The sequence below is a fragment of the Gobius niger genome (genome assembly GCF_951799975.1).
Source record: "Gobius niger genome assembly, chromosome: 2".
Lineage (NCBI taxonomy): Eukaryota > Metazoa > Chordata > Actinopteri > Gobiiformes > Gobiidae > Gobius > Gobius niger.
The window spans coordinates 754,778-772,275 of record NC_136853.1 but is presented as its reverse complement, the minus strand read 5'-3'; positions in this window follow the sequence as shown (position 1 = coordinate 772,275).

Genomic DNA, 17,498 nt, shown 5'->3' with positions numbered 1-17,498 from the left:
ACGTAAATATAGTATTTACAAGTATTTCCATGGCCTTAACCTCTTGACCCCGACCTGAACCCAGCACATTTTCTGCAGTTTGGCTTTACCCAAATCTAAACGCTGTTCTTTTTCCCTGTCACTCCCTGCGGATCATGTGACAGCAGCAGCCGTGTGCGTTTCTGAGCTGCAGAATTCAAACATTTACCAAAGTAACACAAATGCAACACAGTATTTGGATACACATGATACTGCAGGACACACACAGATGTTCTCGCTCAACAGCCCCGTCTTTGTGACATTTGTCATGTTTGTGGATGACTTGTACAAACGGTGCAAAACACGGCCTGAGAGATTCTTTCTGAAAACCTGGGTTTTATTCACTGGATTATTTAAAAACGACACTAATCACCTGCAGTGTTTGTTAAATATGCAAATGAGGTGCATCGTCTCAGCCCTCAATTCAAATCTGACTTTTGAAATCCTTGATTGTTTTTCTTCTTGGAGTTTTAGAATGATGTTTGGTGAAATGGCAAAGTCAGAAAAAGCAGCTGAAAATGGGTCCAGACAGTTTTAATGCTCATGAAGACGTTCTAAAAGCTCTGTAACTCTCTGACCTGAATCATGCTGTGTCATCACGAATATGACCCACTGTGTTTCAAACGTCCATGATCATGTTGATCATGTGAAGGGTTCATATTTGCTCAGGGCAAAGTAGACATGAACATCACCAGCTTCATCTGACTCTTATTTCCAGCACACACATACGCTCCTGGTACTCACCGTGAGGGGAGGTCTCCTCAGACGAGTCTCCTCAGACGAGTCTCCTCAGACGAGTCTCCTCAGACGGGTCCACACGGTGGTACTCAGTGGTCAGTGCTCAGTGCTCAGCAGGAGAAGAACGTCCTTTTTCCCGCTCATGAGTTTAAGTGGCCTGAGGCTCCACTAAAACTGTCAGTGTGAGGCACATGTTTATGAACCCGCTGGCTCCGCCCCCTCCGGCGCCGCCCCCTCCGGCTCCGCCCCCTCTGGCGCCGCTCACCTGCTCGACCCGTGGAGCAGGTCTGTGGAGATAAATGTTTCCCGTGAATTACTGAGAATGTGAGTGAAGCATTTTCTGAATCAGAATCTGAAGAGTTTGAGCACAGGTTCAAACTGGTGCAACATAAAACATATATAATATAAGGCTATAGGGGCAGAAGAATATGAAAATACACTGCGTTCCAAATTATTATGCAAATTGTATTTTGTGTCAAAAAGGTAAAATAAAACAATAATAATGAAACTCATGGATGGTTTTGTGTCTCTATGAATCACTGACATTAATCTCAGAGACCTGGGATGATCAGTTTTCAGGTTAAGCCCAGTTAAGGGAAAAACTACTGAAAAAGGATGTTCCACTTTATTATGCAGATCATCATTTTCAAGCAATATGGGAAAGAAAAAGGATCTCTCTGCTGATGAAAAGCGTGAAATAGTTGAATGCCTTGGTCTAGGTATGAAAACCTTCGATATTTCATGAAAGATGAAGCGTAATCATCGAACTGATAAGAGATTTGTGGATGATTCAGACACACTCGGGTTTGTGCAGATAAAGGCACAATGAGGACAGTTTCTGCCAGACAAACACATCAGATTAAGAGAACAGATGCCACAAAGCAGCATACAGGTATTTGAAGCTGAACATGAAGGTGTAGGACCCTCCAGAGGCTGCAGTTGTGCATAAACCTTCTATCCGGCCTCCCCTAAACTGTTCATTGAAGCTGAAGCAGAAACGGCTGCAGTGGCTCAGAAATACATGAGACTCATTTTCAAACAGTCTTGTTCACTGATGAGGCCGTGTGACCCTGGATGGTCAGATGGATGGAGGAGTGGATGGAGGTGAATGACCACAATGTCCCAACAAGGCTGTGACGTCAGTAAGGAGGGGGCGGAGTCATGTTTTGGGCCAGAGTCATGGGGAGAGAGCTGGTCGGTCCCTTTAGGCCATTTAGGATCCCTGAAGGTGTGAAAATGACCTCTTTCTGACTGACCACTTTCTTCTATGCTACAAAAAGAAGAGCCGTGTTTTCCTGAACAAGATCATCTTCATCATGACAACGCACCATGTCCTGCTGTAAAGAAAACCTCTGCATCACTGGCTGCTATGGGCATAAAAGGAGAGAAACTCATGATGTGGACCCCCTCCTCCCCTGACCTCAGACCTATTGAGAACCTTTGGAGCCTCAACAAATTATTGAGGCTAATTCATCCAAACAGCAGCTCTGGGAGGCTATTCTAACATCCTGCAAAGAAATCCAAGCAGAAACTGTCCCAAAACTCACAAGTTTAATGGATTTAAGAATTTTGAAGCTGCTTCACACAAGGGCTCCTTTGGTAAAATATAACTTGACCTGTTAATATTTTTTTGATTGAAATAGCTTCTGATTTCAGTAAATATGACCTCCTAATGCTACAAATTCAACAAATGACCATTTTCAGTTAATTACAAGCTTTAAAATGTATTGAAACGATGAGTTGCATAATAATTTGGAACAGTGGATTTTGAGGTTTTTACTATATTTATTTTTGATAAAAACACTATTTTCACTAGGGAATTTTTTCAACCCCCTTTAAATGATCCTCGACCTGTTAAAGACTTGAAAATGATGCCGACTCTCATTTGAGTCGACGATTTAGAAAATCAGAATGTCAAAATGTCATTTGCATAATCATTTGGAACGCAGTGTTCATAAGATACGAGATAAAAAGTGATGAAGTTTAGGTGGATCTATGGGTCTGTGTGGACCGTAGCCTCCTGCCTGAGGGGAGGGAGGAAGAGTCCGTGTCCAGGGTGAGAAGGGTCAGCTGTGATCCGACCCACACGCCCCCAGGTCCTGGAGAGATGGAGCTCACAGCCCATCACCTTCTCAGCAGCTGCACATGATGGTGGAGGAGGAGAGGATGGAGCTGATGGTCGGCTCCCATTCGAGCTTGTCCTGGCTGATGGTGAAGGAGTCCACGATGGAGATGGGGGTGGGAGAGTCTGAAGTCCACGATCATCTCCACTGTCTTCTGGGCGTTCAGCTCCAGGTTGTCCTGTAGAGATGAGCCCGATGAGGGAGGTGTCGTCCTGGCCACTGGAGGTGCAGCAGTTCGTGCACAGGGAGAAGAGCCAGGGGGAAAGTACACAGCCCTGAGGAGTTCCAGTGTTTGTGGTCCGAGTGTCCGGGACGATCTTCACCACATCCTGGCCTATTGTACATGTTTTTAGTGACGGGGAAACTGGGGGAAACCTACGCAGAGCAGAACGTGATCTCCACAGAAAGGCCCCGTCCGGGAATCCAACCTGTGACCTACCTGCTGGTGACGACCTCCCTGTAGGACATGTGTTTGCTCTCAGTCGTACAGGAGTCGAGCCTTCTTGACTCCTCATCTGTTCTCTGCCCGGTAACAGCTGACCATCGCCTGCTCTGTTTTCTGATTGGCTCAGTATCATCAGGCCTTTCCCCAGACTCCGCCCGACCAGATCCTCCACACCTCGACTTCCAGATCCTCCACACCTCAACTTCCAGATCCTCCACACCTCGACTTCCAGATCCTCCACACCTCGACTTCCAGATCCTCCACACCTCCACTTCCAGATCCTCCACACCTCGACTTCCAGATCCTCCACACCTCGACTTCCAGATCCTCCACACCTCCACTTCCAGATCCTCCACACCTCGACTTCCAGATCCTCCACACCTCCACTTCCAGATCCTCCACACCTCGACTTCCAGATCCTCCACACCTCGACTTCCAGATCCTCCACACCTCGACTTCCACAGAAACAGCTCTGATGGAGAAGATGACGTGTTTTCTCCTGAACTCACTCGATCATAAAATCAGCTGCAAAGGTCTGAAAAATGACAAGAAATACATCTAAAGCTGCAAAGATTACAGCCTTAGTGAATAAGCATTATACACTATACACTGTTCACTTATCCTGCCTCACTTATAATAATGAGGAGGTATCCGGGCAAGACTTACAGCTGAACCACACAAGCCCCCTCTCCCTTCTCTTGCTCTGGCTGATGTCCGTTCCCAGGAGACTGAGATGGACCATGACCGTCTGGTTCGCTCCTGCTGGACGATGGTGAAAGACAGTTGTGTTTTTGTCTTCACTGAGACTTGGCTCAACAATAATAATAATAAATGATTTACCAAACATCTGTCCGGGCGCAGGTTTCCAAATGTGTGCAGATGATACAGTTGTCTTTGTGAGTGGCAAAAGTGTTGAAGCCGTTACTGCGCAGCTGCAGCAACACCTTAACTCTGTGTCAGTGTGGTTTCAAAACTCAGGACTAACACTAAACCTGAGTAAGACAGTGTAAGTTTGTTTTGCTTCCAGATCACACCCCGTGGAAGAACTGCATCTGACAATAAACGGTCAAGACATTGCCCAGGTTAAAGAGGTTAAATATCTGGGCCTAATCTTGGACTCCCATCTAACATTTGAAAGTCATGTCACAAAGATCACAAGAACAGCCAAATCAAACCTGTACAGTTTCAGAATCATACGGGACTGTTCACCATTTCATGCAGCAAGTGTGTTTATGCAGCCATGATTTTCTCTCATCTCAGTTACTGCAGAACCTCCTGGTCACAGGCAACAGCCACAACAGTCAGGCCTTTAAGACTGATTTACAACAGAGCATTAACATTTTTAGATAAAACATCTGTCAGGACGCACCATTGTGGAGTCTTGCAGAGGTTAAACTTTCTTAACTTTGAACATTTTATTAAATTCTGTAACTTCAAATGAATGTACAAATGTCTGCACAGCCCCTGATGTTCTCAGACGGCTCATAGTTCCTCTTGGATCAGTGGCTCCATCACACGAGGAGCTGCTGATGGAAATGTGAAAGTACCCGTTAGGAAAAAGACCTTTGGACAGTCGGCTTTTACCGTCCAGGAGCTAAACTCTGGAACTCTTTGCCTCCTGAGCTGAAACAGGACTTAGATCTGGGGGCTTTTAAAAATGAACTAAAACATATTTTAAAAATATATCAAGTCTGCGCTCAATGCACTTCCTTTGTGTAATGTCAGAATTAATTAATTAATGTTACTGTAAATGTATTTTTTGTACTTTCTGTGTGAATTTGAAAAGCCCTTCTACGGACGGACATTGCAAATTAGCCTTGGCTATGAATGTTGTGGTGTGGAACATGTTTATTGTTCACACATGTCCCTATCAAATAAACAAATAAATACAAATAAATAAATATACCGAAGAGAGGGGGGAGTCTGTGGGAGGGGGGAATCTGTGAGGGGGGGGGTCTGTGGGATCTACATGATCTATTATTCGAGGTTAAGTCCTTCCCTTTTATATTGTGATGAAATGAAGCAGCTGACGATGCAGTTCTGTCGCTTGTTGGAGTGAATCTGCCTTTGCTCACGTTCAGGTGCGTCTCAGTGTTTTGTGAAAGGGTTTAAAGTGTCTGAGCCTCTGAGGCCACTTCACAGTCTGCCCGGTAACAGCTGACCATCGCCTGCTCTGTTTCCTGATTGGCTCAGTTTTATCAGGCCTTTCCTCAGACTCCGACCGGCCCGACCAGATCCTCCACACCTCGACTTCCAGAGAAACAGCTCTGATGGAGAAGATGACGTGTTTTCTCCTGAACTCACTGCTCTGTCATGAATCAATCAACATGTCATTGACACCAGATAAAAGTTCCGAGAAATCTATTTATCTGGAAACCGAGAAAACAAAAAAGTTACGGAGACCTGGAAGTGACATCAGACAAAAAAAAACTGTGGGGGGTGAAAAAATAGTATATATGTATAATACATAATATTTGTTTTGAAGAAGAAGAAATATAAATATGTATTAAAAAACTAATCTTTTTAATTTTTAAAGAAAAAAAAAAAAAAAAAAACATACATACATAAAAAAAAACTCTTCCTCCTCTGCGGGCGTCTCTTCTCCTCCTGCTCGGGTCCTCTCCCGTCGGCCTGGGAGCCTGAGGGTTCTGCAGTATCTTCTCTGGACCGAGATGTATTTCCTGGGATCTGCTGGAGCCACTCCTCCAGTTTGGGGGTCACTGCCCCGAGTGCCCCAACGACCACGGGCACCACTGATGCTTCACCCTCCAGGTTTTCTCCAGCTCTTCTCTGAGCCCCTGGTGTTTCTCTAGTTTCTCCTGTTCCTTTTTCCTGATGTTGAAGTCTTGGTGTTGCTATGTCGACCACAGCGGCTCCTCTGCTCTTTGTCACCACCACAATGTCCGGTTGGTTCATCACCTTCTGTCCGTCTGGATCTGGACGTCCCACAGGATCTTGGCTCGGTCGTTCTCCACCACCTTTGGAGGTGTTTCCCACTTTGACCTTGGGGTTTCCAGCCCAGACTCTGCACAGATGTTCCTGTACACTATGATCCTCTGCACAGATGTTCCTGTACACTATGATCCTCTGCACAGATGTTCCTGTACACTATTATCCTCTGCACAGATGTTCCTGTACACTATGTTCCTCTTACAGATGTTCCTGTACACTATGTTCCTCTGCACAGATGTTTCTGTACACTATGTTCCTCTGCACAGATGTTCCTGTACACTGTGTTCCTCTCACAGATGTTCATGTACACTAAGTTCCTCTGCACAGATGTTCCTGTACACTGTGATCCTCTGCACAGATGTTCCTGTACACTATGATCCTCTGCACAGATGTTCCTGTACACTATGATCCTCTCACAGATGTTCCTGTACACTATGATCCTCTGCACAGATGTTCCTGTACACTATGATCCTCTGCACTGATGTTCCTGTACACTATGATCCTCTGCACAGATGTTCCTGTACACTATGATCCTCTGTACAGATGTTCCTGTACACTATGATCCTCTGCACGGATGTTCCTGTACACTATGATCCTCTGCACAGATGTTCCTGTACACTATGATCCTCTGCACAGATGTTCCTGTACACTATTATCCTCTGCACAGATGTTCCTGTACACTATGATCCTCTGCACAGATGTTCCTGTACACTATGATCCTCTGCACAGATGTTCCTGTACACTATGTTCCTCTGCACTGATGTTTCTGTACACTATGATCCTCTGCACAGATGTTCCTGTACACTATGTTCCTCTGCACAGATGTTCCTGTACACTGTGTTCCTCTCACAGATGTTCCTGTACACTATGATCCTCTGCACAGATGTTCATGTACACTAAGTTCCTCTGCACAGATGTTCCTGTACACTGTGATCCTCTGCACAGATGTTCCTGTACACTATGATCCTCTCACAGATGTTCCTGTACACTATGTTCCTCTGCACAGATGTTCCTGTACACTATGTTCCTCTGCACAGATGTTCCTGTACACTATGATCCTCTGCACAGATGTTCCTGTACACTATGATCCTCTGCACAGATGTTCCTGTACACTATGATCCTCTGCACAGATGTTCCTGTACACTATGTTCCTCTGCACAGATGTTCCTGTACACTATGATCCTCTGCACAGATGTTCCTGTACACTATGATCCTCTGCACATATGTTCCTGTACACTATGTTCCTCTGCACAGATGTTCCTGTACACTATGATCCTCTGCACAGATGTTCCTGTACACTATGATCCTCTGCACAGATGTTCCTGTACACTATGATCCTCTGCACAGATGTTCCTGTACACTATGATCCTCTCACAGATGTTCCTGTACAGTGTTCCTCTGCACAGATGTTCCTGTACACTATGATCCTCTGCACAGATGTTGCTGTACACTATGTTCCTCTGCACATATGTTCCTGTACACTATGATCCTCTGCACAGATGTTCCTGTACACTATGATCCTCTGCACAGATGTTCCTGTACACTATGCTCCTCTCACAGATGTTCCTGTACACTATGATCCTCTGCACAGATGTTCCTGTACACTATGTTCCTCTGCACAGATGTTCATGTACACTATGTTCCTCTGCACAGATGTTCCTGTACACTATGATCCTCTCACAGATGTTCCTGTACACTATGATCCTCTGCACAGATGTTCCTGTACACTATGTTCCTCTGCACAGATGTTCATGTACACTATGATCCTCTCACAGATGTTCCTGTACACTATGTTCCTCTCACAGATGTTCCTGTACACTATGTTCCTCTGCAAAGATGTTCCTGTACACTATGTTCCTCTGCACAGATGTTCATGTACACTATGATCCTCTGCATAGATGTTCCTGTACACTATGATCCTCTCACAGATGTTCCTGTACACTATGATCCTCTCACAGATGTTCCTGTACAGTGTTCCTCTGCACAGATGTTCCTGTACACTATGATCCTCTGCACAGATGTTCCTGTACAGTATGTTCCTCTGCACAGATGTTCCTGTACACTATGATCCTCTGCACATATGTTCCTGTACACTATGATCCTCTGCACAGATGTTCCTGTACACTATGTTCCTCTGCACAGATGTTCCTGTACACTATGATCCTCTCACAGATGTTCCTGTACACTATGATCCTCTCACAGATGTTCCTGTACACTATGTTCCTCTGCATAGATGTTCCTGTACACTATGATCCTCTCACAGATGTTCCTGTACACTATGATCCTCTCACAGATGTTCCTGTACAGTGTTCCTCTGCACAGATGTTCCTGTACACTATGATCCTCTGCACAGATGTTCCTGTACAGTATGTTCCTCTGCACAGATGTTCCTGTACACTATGATCCTCTGCACATATGTTCCTTTACACTATGATCCTCTGCACAGATGTTCCTGTACACTATGTTCCTCTGCACAGATGTTCCTGTACACTATGATCCTCTCACAGATGTTCCTGTACACTATGTTCCTCTGCACAGATGTTCCTGTACACTATGTTCCTCTGCACAGATGTTCCTGTACACTATGATCCTCTGCACAGATGTTCCTGTACACTATGGTCCTCTGCACAGATGTTCCTGTACACTATGATCCTCTGCACAGATGTTCCTGTACACTATGTTCCTCTGCACAGATGTTCCTGTACACTATGATCCTCTCACAGATGTTCCTGTACACTATGGTCCTCTCACAGATGTTCCTGTACACTATGGTCCTCTGCACAGATGTTCCTGTACACTATGTTCCTCTGCAAAGATGTTTTTGTACACTCTGATCCTCTGCACAGATGTTCCTGTACACTGATTCCTGCACAGATGTTCCTGTACACTATGATCCTCTGCACAGATGTTCTTGTACACTCTGATCCTCTGCACAGATGTTCCTGTACACTATTTTCCTCTACACAGATGTTCCTGTACACTATGTTCCTCTACACAGATGTTCCTGTACACTATGTTCCTCTGCACAGATGTTCCTGTACACTATGATCCTCTGCACAGATGTTCCTGTACACTATGATTCCTCTGCACAGATGTTCCTGTACACTATTTTCCGCTGCACAGATGTTCCTGTACACTATTTTCCTCTGCACAGATGTTCCTGTACACTATTTTCCGCTGCACAGATGTTCCTGTACACTATGATCCTCTGCACAGATGTTCCTGTACACTATTTTCCGCTGCACAGATGTTCCTGTACTCTATGTTCCTCTGCACAGATGTTCCTGTACACTATGATTCCTCTGCACAGATGTTCCTGTACACTATTTTCCGCTGCACAGATGTTCCTGTACACTATGATTCCTCTGCACAGATGTTCCTGTACACTATTTTCCTCTGCACAGATGTTCCTGTACACTATGATCCTCTGCACAGATGTTCCTGTACACTATGATCCTCTGCACAGATGTTCCTGTACACTATGATCCTCTGCACAGATGTTCCTGTACACTATGATCCTCTCACAGATGTTCCTGTACACTATGATCCTCTGCACAGATGTTCCTGTACACTATGATCCTCTGCACAGATGTTCCTTTACACTATGTTCCTCTCACAGATGTTCCTGTACACTATGATCCTCTGCACAGATGTTCCTGTACACTATGATCCTCTGCACAGATGTTCCTGTACACTATGATCCTCTGCACAGATGTTCCTGTACACTATGACCCTCTGCACAGATGTTCATGTACACTATGTTCCTCTACACAGATGTTCCTGTACACTATGATCCTCTGCACAGATGTTCTTGTACACTATGATCCTCTGCACAGATGTTCCTGTACACTATGATCCTCTGCACAGATGTTCCTGTACACTATGTTCCTCTGCACAGATGTTCCTGTACACTATTTTCCTCTGCACAGATGTTCCTGTACACTATGTTCCTCTGCACAGATGTTCCTGTACACTATTTTCCTCTGCACAGATGTTCCTGTACACTATGATCCTCTGCACAGATGTTCCTGTACACTATTTTCCTCTGCACAGATGTTCCTGTACACTATGTTCCTCTGCACAGATGTTCCTGTACACTATTTTCCTCTGCACAGATGTTCCTGTACACTATGATCCTCTCACAGATGTTCCTGTACACTATGATCCTCTGCACAGATGTTCCTGTACACTATGATCCTCTGCACAGATGTTCTTGTACACTATGTTCCTCTGCACAGATGTTCCTGTACACTATGGTCCTCTGCACAGATGTTCCTGTACACTATGTTCCTCTGCACAGATGTTCCTGTACACTATGATCCTCTGCACAGATGTTCCTGTACACTATGATCCTCTCACAGATGTTCCTGTACACTATGATCCTCTGCACAGATGTTCCTGTACACTGATTCCTGCACAGATGATCCTGTACACTATTTTCCTCTGCACAGATGTTCCTGTACACTATGATCCTCTGCACAGATGTTCCTGTACACTATGATTCCTGCACATATGTTCCTGTACACTATGTTCCTCTGCACAGATGTTCCTGTACACTGTGATCCTCTGTACAGATGTTCCTGTACACTATGATCCTCTGCACAGATGTTCCTGTACACTATGATCCTCTGTACAGATGTTCCTGTACACTATTTTTCTCTGCACATATGTTCCTGTACACTATGATCCTCTGCACAGATGTTCCTGTACACTATGATCCTCTACACAGATGTTCCTGTACACTATGTTCCTCTACACAGATGTTCCTGTACACTATGTTCCTCTGCACAGATGTTCCTGTACACTATGATCCTCTGCACAGATGTTCCTGTACACTATGATTCCTCTGCACAGATGTTCCTGTACACTATTTTCCGCTGCACAGATGTTCCTGTACACTATGATTCCTCTGCACAGATGTTCCTGTACACTATTTTCCTCTGCACAGATGTTCCTGTACACTATTTTCCGCTGCACAGATGTTCCTGTACACTATGATCCTCTGCACAGATGTTCCTGTACACTATGATCCTCTGCACAGATGTTCTTGTACACTATGATCCTCTGCACAGATGTTCCTGTACACTATTTTCCTCTGCACAGATGTTCCTGTACACTATGTTCCTCTGCACAGATGTTCCTGTACACTATTTTCCTCTGCACAGATGTTCCTGTACACTATGATCCTCTGCACAGATGTTCCTGTACACTATGTTCCTCTGCACAGATGTTCTTGTACACTATGATCCTCTACACAGATGTTCTTGTACACTATGTTCCTCTGCACAGATGTTCCTGTATACTATGGTCCTCTGCACAGATGTTCCTGTACACTATGTTCCTCTGCACAGATGTTCCTGTACACTATGATCCTCTGCACAGATGTTCCTGTACACTATGATCCTCTGCACAGATGTTCCTGTACACTATGATCCTCTCACAGATGTTCCTGTACACTATGATCCTCTGCACAGATGTTCCTGTACACTATGATCCTCTGCACAGATGTTCCTGTACACTATGTTCCTCTCACAGATGTTCCTGTACACTATGATCCTCTGCACAGATGTTCCTGTACACTATGTTCCTCTGCACAGATGTTCCTGTACACTATAATCCTCTGCACAGATGTTCCTGTACACTATGACCCTCTGCACAGATGTTCATGTACACTATGTTCCTCTACACAGATGTTCCTGTACACTATGATCCTCTGCACAGATGTTCTTGTACACTATGATCCTCTGCACAGATGTTCCTGTACACTATTTTCCTCTGCACAGATGTTCCTGTACACTATGTTCCTCTGCACAGATGTTCCTGTACACTATTTTCCTCTGCACAGATGTTCCTGTACACTATGTTCCTCTGCACAGATGTTCCTGTACACTATTTTCCTCTGCACAGATGTTCCTGTACACTATGATCCTCTCACAGATGTTCCTGTACACTATGATCCTCTGCACAGATGTTCCTGTACACTATGATCCTCTGCACAGATGTTCTTGTACACTATGTTCCTCTGCACAGATGTTCCTGTACACTATGTTCCTCTGCACAGATGTTCCTGTACACTATGATCTTCTGCACAGATGTTCCTGTACACTATGATCCTCTGCACAGATGTTCCTGTACACTATGATCCTCTCACAGATGTTCCTGTACACTATGATCCTCTGCACAGATGTTCCTGTACACTGATTCCTGCACAGATGTTCCTGTACACTATTTTCCTCTGCACAGATGTTCCTGTACACTATGATCCTCTGCACAGATGTTCCTGTACACTATGATTCCTGCACATATGTTCCTGTACACTATGTTCCTCTGCACAGATGTTCCTGTACACTGTGATCCTCTGTACAGATGTTCCTGTACACTATGATCCTCTGCACAGATGTTCCTGTACACTATTTTTCTCTACACAGATGTTCCTGTACACTATGTTCCTCTGCACAGATGTTCCTGTACACTATGATTCCTGCACATATGTTCCTGTACACTATGATCCTCTGCACAGATGTTCCTGTACACTATGATCCTCTGCACAGATGTTCCTGTACACTATGATCCTCTGCACAGATGTTCATGTACACTATGATCCTCTGCACAGATGTTCCTGTACACTATGATCCTCTGCACAGATGTTCCTGTACACTATGATCCTCTGCACAGATGTTCATGTACACTATGATCCTCTGCACAGATGTTCCTGTACACTATGTTCCTCTGCACAGATGTTCCTGTACACTATGATCCTCTGCACAGATGTTCCTGTACACTATGATTCCTGCACATATGTTCCTGTACACTATGATCCTCTGCACAGATGTTCCTGTACACTGATTCCTGCACAGATGTTCCTGTACACTATTTTCCTCTGCACAGATGTTCCTGTACACTATGATCCTCTGCACAGATGTTCCTGTACACTATGATTCCTGCACATATGTTCCTGTACACTATGATCCTCTGCACAGATGTTCCTGTACACTATGATCCTCTGTACAGATGTTCCTGTACACTATGATCCTCTGTACAGATGTTCCTGTACACTATGATCCTCTGCACAGATGTTCCTGTACACTATTTTTCTCTGCACAGATGTTCCTGTACACTATGATCCTCTGCACAGATGTTCCTGTACACTATGATCCTCTACACAGATGTTCCTGTACACTATTTTCCGCTGCACAGATGTTCCTGTACACTATGATCCTCTGCACTGATGTTCCTGTACACTATGATCCTCTGCACAGATGTTCCTGTACACTATTTTCCTCTGCACAGATGTTCCTGTACACTATTTTCCGCTGCACAGATGTTCCTGTACACTATGATCCTCTGCACAGATGTTCCTGTACACTATGATCCTCTGCACAGATGTTTCTGTACACTATGATCCTCTGCACAGATGTTCTTGTACACTATTTTCCTCTGCACAGATGTTCCTGTACACTATTTTCCTCTGCACAGATGTTCCTGTACACTGATTCTTGCACTGATGTTCCTGTACACTATTTTCCTCTGCACAGATGTTCCTGTACACTATGATCCTCTGCACAGATGTTCCTGTACACTATGATTCCTGCACATATGTTCCTGTAAACTATGATCCTCTGCACAGATGTTCCTGTACACTGATTCCTGCACAGATGTTCCTGTACACTATGTTCCTCTGCACAGATGTTCCTGTACACTGTGATCCTCTGTACAGATGTTCCTGTACACTATGATCCTCTGCACAGATGTTCCTGTACACTATAATCCTCTGCACAGATGTTCCTGTACACTATGACCCTCTGCACAGATGTTCATGTACACTATGTTCCTCTACACAGATGTTCCTGTACACTATGATCCTCTGCACAGATGTTCTTGTACACTATGATCCTCTGCACAGATGTTCCTGTACACTATTTTCCTCTGCACAGATGTTCCTGTACACTATGTTCCTCTGCACAGATGTTCCTGTACACTATTTTCCTCTGCACAGATGTTCCTGTACACTATGTTCCTCTGCACAGATGTTCCTGTACACTATTTTCCTCTGCACAGATGTTCCTGTACACTATGATCCTCTCACAGATGTTCCTGTACACTATGATCCTCTGCACAGATGTTCCTGTACACTATGATCCTCTGCACAGATGTTCTTGTACACTATGTTCCTCTGCACAGATGTTCCTGTACACTATGTTCCTCTGCACAGATGTTCCTGTACACTATGATCCTCTGCACAGATGTTCCTGTACACTATGATCCTCTGCACAGATGTTCCTGTACACTATGATCCTCTCACAGATGTTCCTGTACACTATGATCCTCTGCACAGATGTTCCTGTACACTGATTCCTGCACAGATGTTCCTGTACACTATTTTCCTCTGCACAGATGTTCCTGTACACTATGATCCTCTGCACAGATGTTCCTGTACACTATGATTCCTGCACATATGTTCCTGTACACTATGTTCCTCTGCACAGATGTTCCTGTACACTGTGATCCTCTGTACAGATGTTCCTGTACACTATGATCCTCTGCACAGATGTTCCTGTACACTATTTTTCTCTGCACAGATGTTCCTGTACACTATGTTCCTCTGCACAGATGTTCCTGTACACTATGATTCCTGCACATATGTTCCTGTACACTATGATCCTCTGCACAGATGTTCCTGTACACTATGATCCTCTGCACAGATGTTCCTGTACACTATGATCCTCTGCACAGATGTTCATGTACACTATGATCCTCTGCACAGATGTTCCTGTACACTATGATCCTCTGCACAGATGTTCCTGTACACTATGATCCTCTGCACAGATGTTCATGTACACTATGATCCTCTGCACAGATGTTCCTGTACACTATGTTCCTCTGCACAGATGTTCCTGTACACTATGATCCTCTGCACAGATGTTCCTGTACACTATGATTCCTGCACATATGTTCCTGTACACTATGATCCTCTGCACAGATGTTCCTGTACACTGATTCCTGCACAGATGTTCCTGTACACTATTTTCCTCTGCACAGATGTTCCTGTACACTATGATCCTCTGCACAGATGTTCCTGTACACTATGATTCCTGCACATATGTTCCTGTACACTATGATCCTCTGCACAGATGTTCCTGTACACTATGATCCTCTGTACAGATGTTCCTGTACACTATGATCCTCTGTACAGATGTTCCTGTACACTATGATCCTCTGCACAGATGTTCCTGTACACTATTTTTCTCTGCACAGATGTTCCTGTACACTATGATCCTCTGCACAGATGTTCCTGTACACTATGATCCTCTACACAGATGTTCCTGTACACTATTTTCCGCTGCACAGATGTTCCTGTACACTATGATCCTCTGCACTGATGTTCCTGTACACTATGATCCTCTGCACAGATGTTCCTGTACACTATTTTCCTCTGCACAGATGTTCCTGTACACTATTTTCCGCTGCACAGATGTTCCTGTACACTATGATCCTCTGCACAGATGTTCCTGTACACTATGATCCTCTGCACAGATGTTTCTGTACACTATGATCCTCTGCACAGATGTTCTTGTACACTATTTTCCTCTGCACAGATGTTCCTGTACACTATTTTCCTCTGCACAGATGTTCCTGTACACTGATTCCTGCACTGATGTTCCTGTACACTATTTTCCTCTGCACAGATGTTCCTGTACACTATGATCCTCTGCACAGATGTTCCTGTACACTATGATTCCTGCACATATGTTCCTGTAAACTATGATCCTCTGCACAGATGTTCCTGTACACTGATTCCTGCACAGATGTTCCTGTACACTATGTTCCTCTGCACAGATGTTCCTGTACACTGTGATCCTCTGTACAGATGTTCCTGTACACTATGATCCTCTGCACAGATGTTCCTGTACACTATGATCCTCTGTACAGATGTTCCTGTACACTATTTTTCTCTGCACAGATGTTCCTGTACACTATGTTCCTCTGCACAGATGTTCCTGTACACTATGATTCCTGCACATATGTTCCTGTACACTATGATCCTCTGCACAGATGTTCCTGTACACTATGATCCTCTGCACAGATGTTCCTGTACACTATGATCCTCTGCACAGATGTTCATGTACACTATGATCCTCTGCACAGATGTTCCTGTACACTATGATCCTCTGCACAGATGTTCCTGTACACTATGATCCTCTGCACAGATGTTCCTGTACACTATGATCCTCTGCACAGATGTTCATGTACACTATGATCCTCTGCACAGATGTTCCTGTACACTATGATCCTCTCACAGATGTTCCTGTACACTATGATCCTCTGCACAGATGTTCCTGTACACTATGTTCCTCTGCACAGATGTTCCTGTACACTATGATCCTCTGCACTGATGTTCCTGTACACTATGATCCTCTGCACTGATGTTCCTGTACACTATGATCCTCTGCACTGATGTTCCTGTACACTATGATCCTCTGCACAGATGTTCCTGTACACTATGATCCTCTCACAGATGTTCCTGTACACTATGATCCTCTGCACAGATGTTCCTGTACACTATGATCCTCTGTACAGATGTTCCTGTACACTATGATCCTCTGCACAGATGTTCCTGTACACTATGATTCCTGCACATATGTTCCTGTACACTATGATCCTCTGCACAGATGTTCCTGTACACTATGATCCTCTGCACAGATGTTCCTGTACACTATGATCCTCTGCACAGATGTTCCTGTACACTATGATCCTCTGCACAGATGTTCCTGTACACTATGATCCTCTGTACAGATGTTCCTGTACACTATGATCCTCTGCACAGATGTTCCTGTACACTATGATCCTCTGCACAGATGTTCCTGTACACTATGATTCCTGCACATATGTTCCTGTACACTATGATCCTCTGCACATATGTTCCTGTACACTATGATCCTCTGCACAGATGTTCCTGTACACTATGATCCTCTGCACAGATGTTCCTGTACACTATGATCCTCTGCACAGATGTTCCTGTACACTATGATCCTCTCACAGATGTTCCTGTACACTATGATCCTCTGCACAGATGTTCCTGTACACTATGATCCTCTACACAGATGTTCCTGTACACTATGATCCTCTACACAGATGTTCCTGTACACTATGTTCCTCTGCACAGATGTTCCTGTACACTATGATCCTCTGCACAGATGTTCCTGTACACTAATAACCTCTCA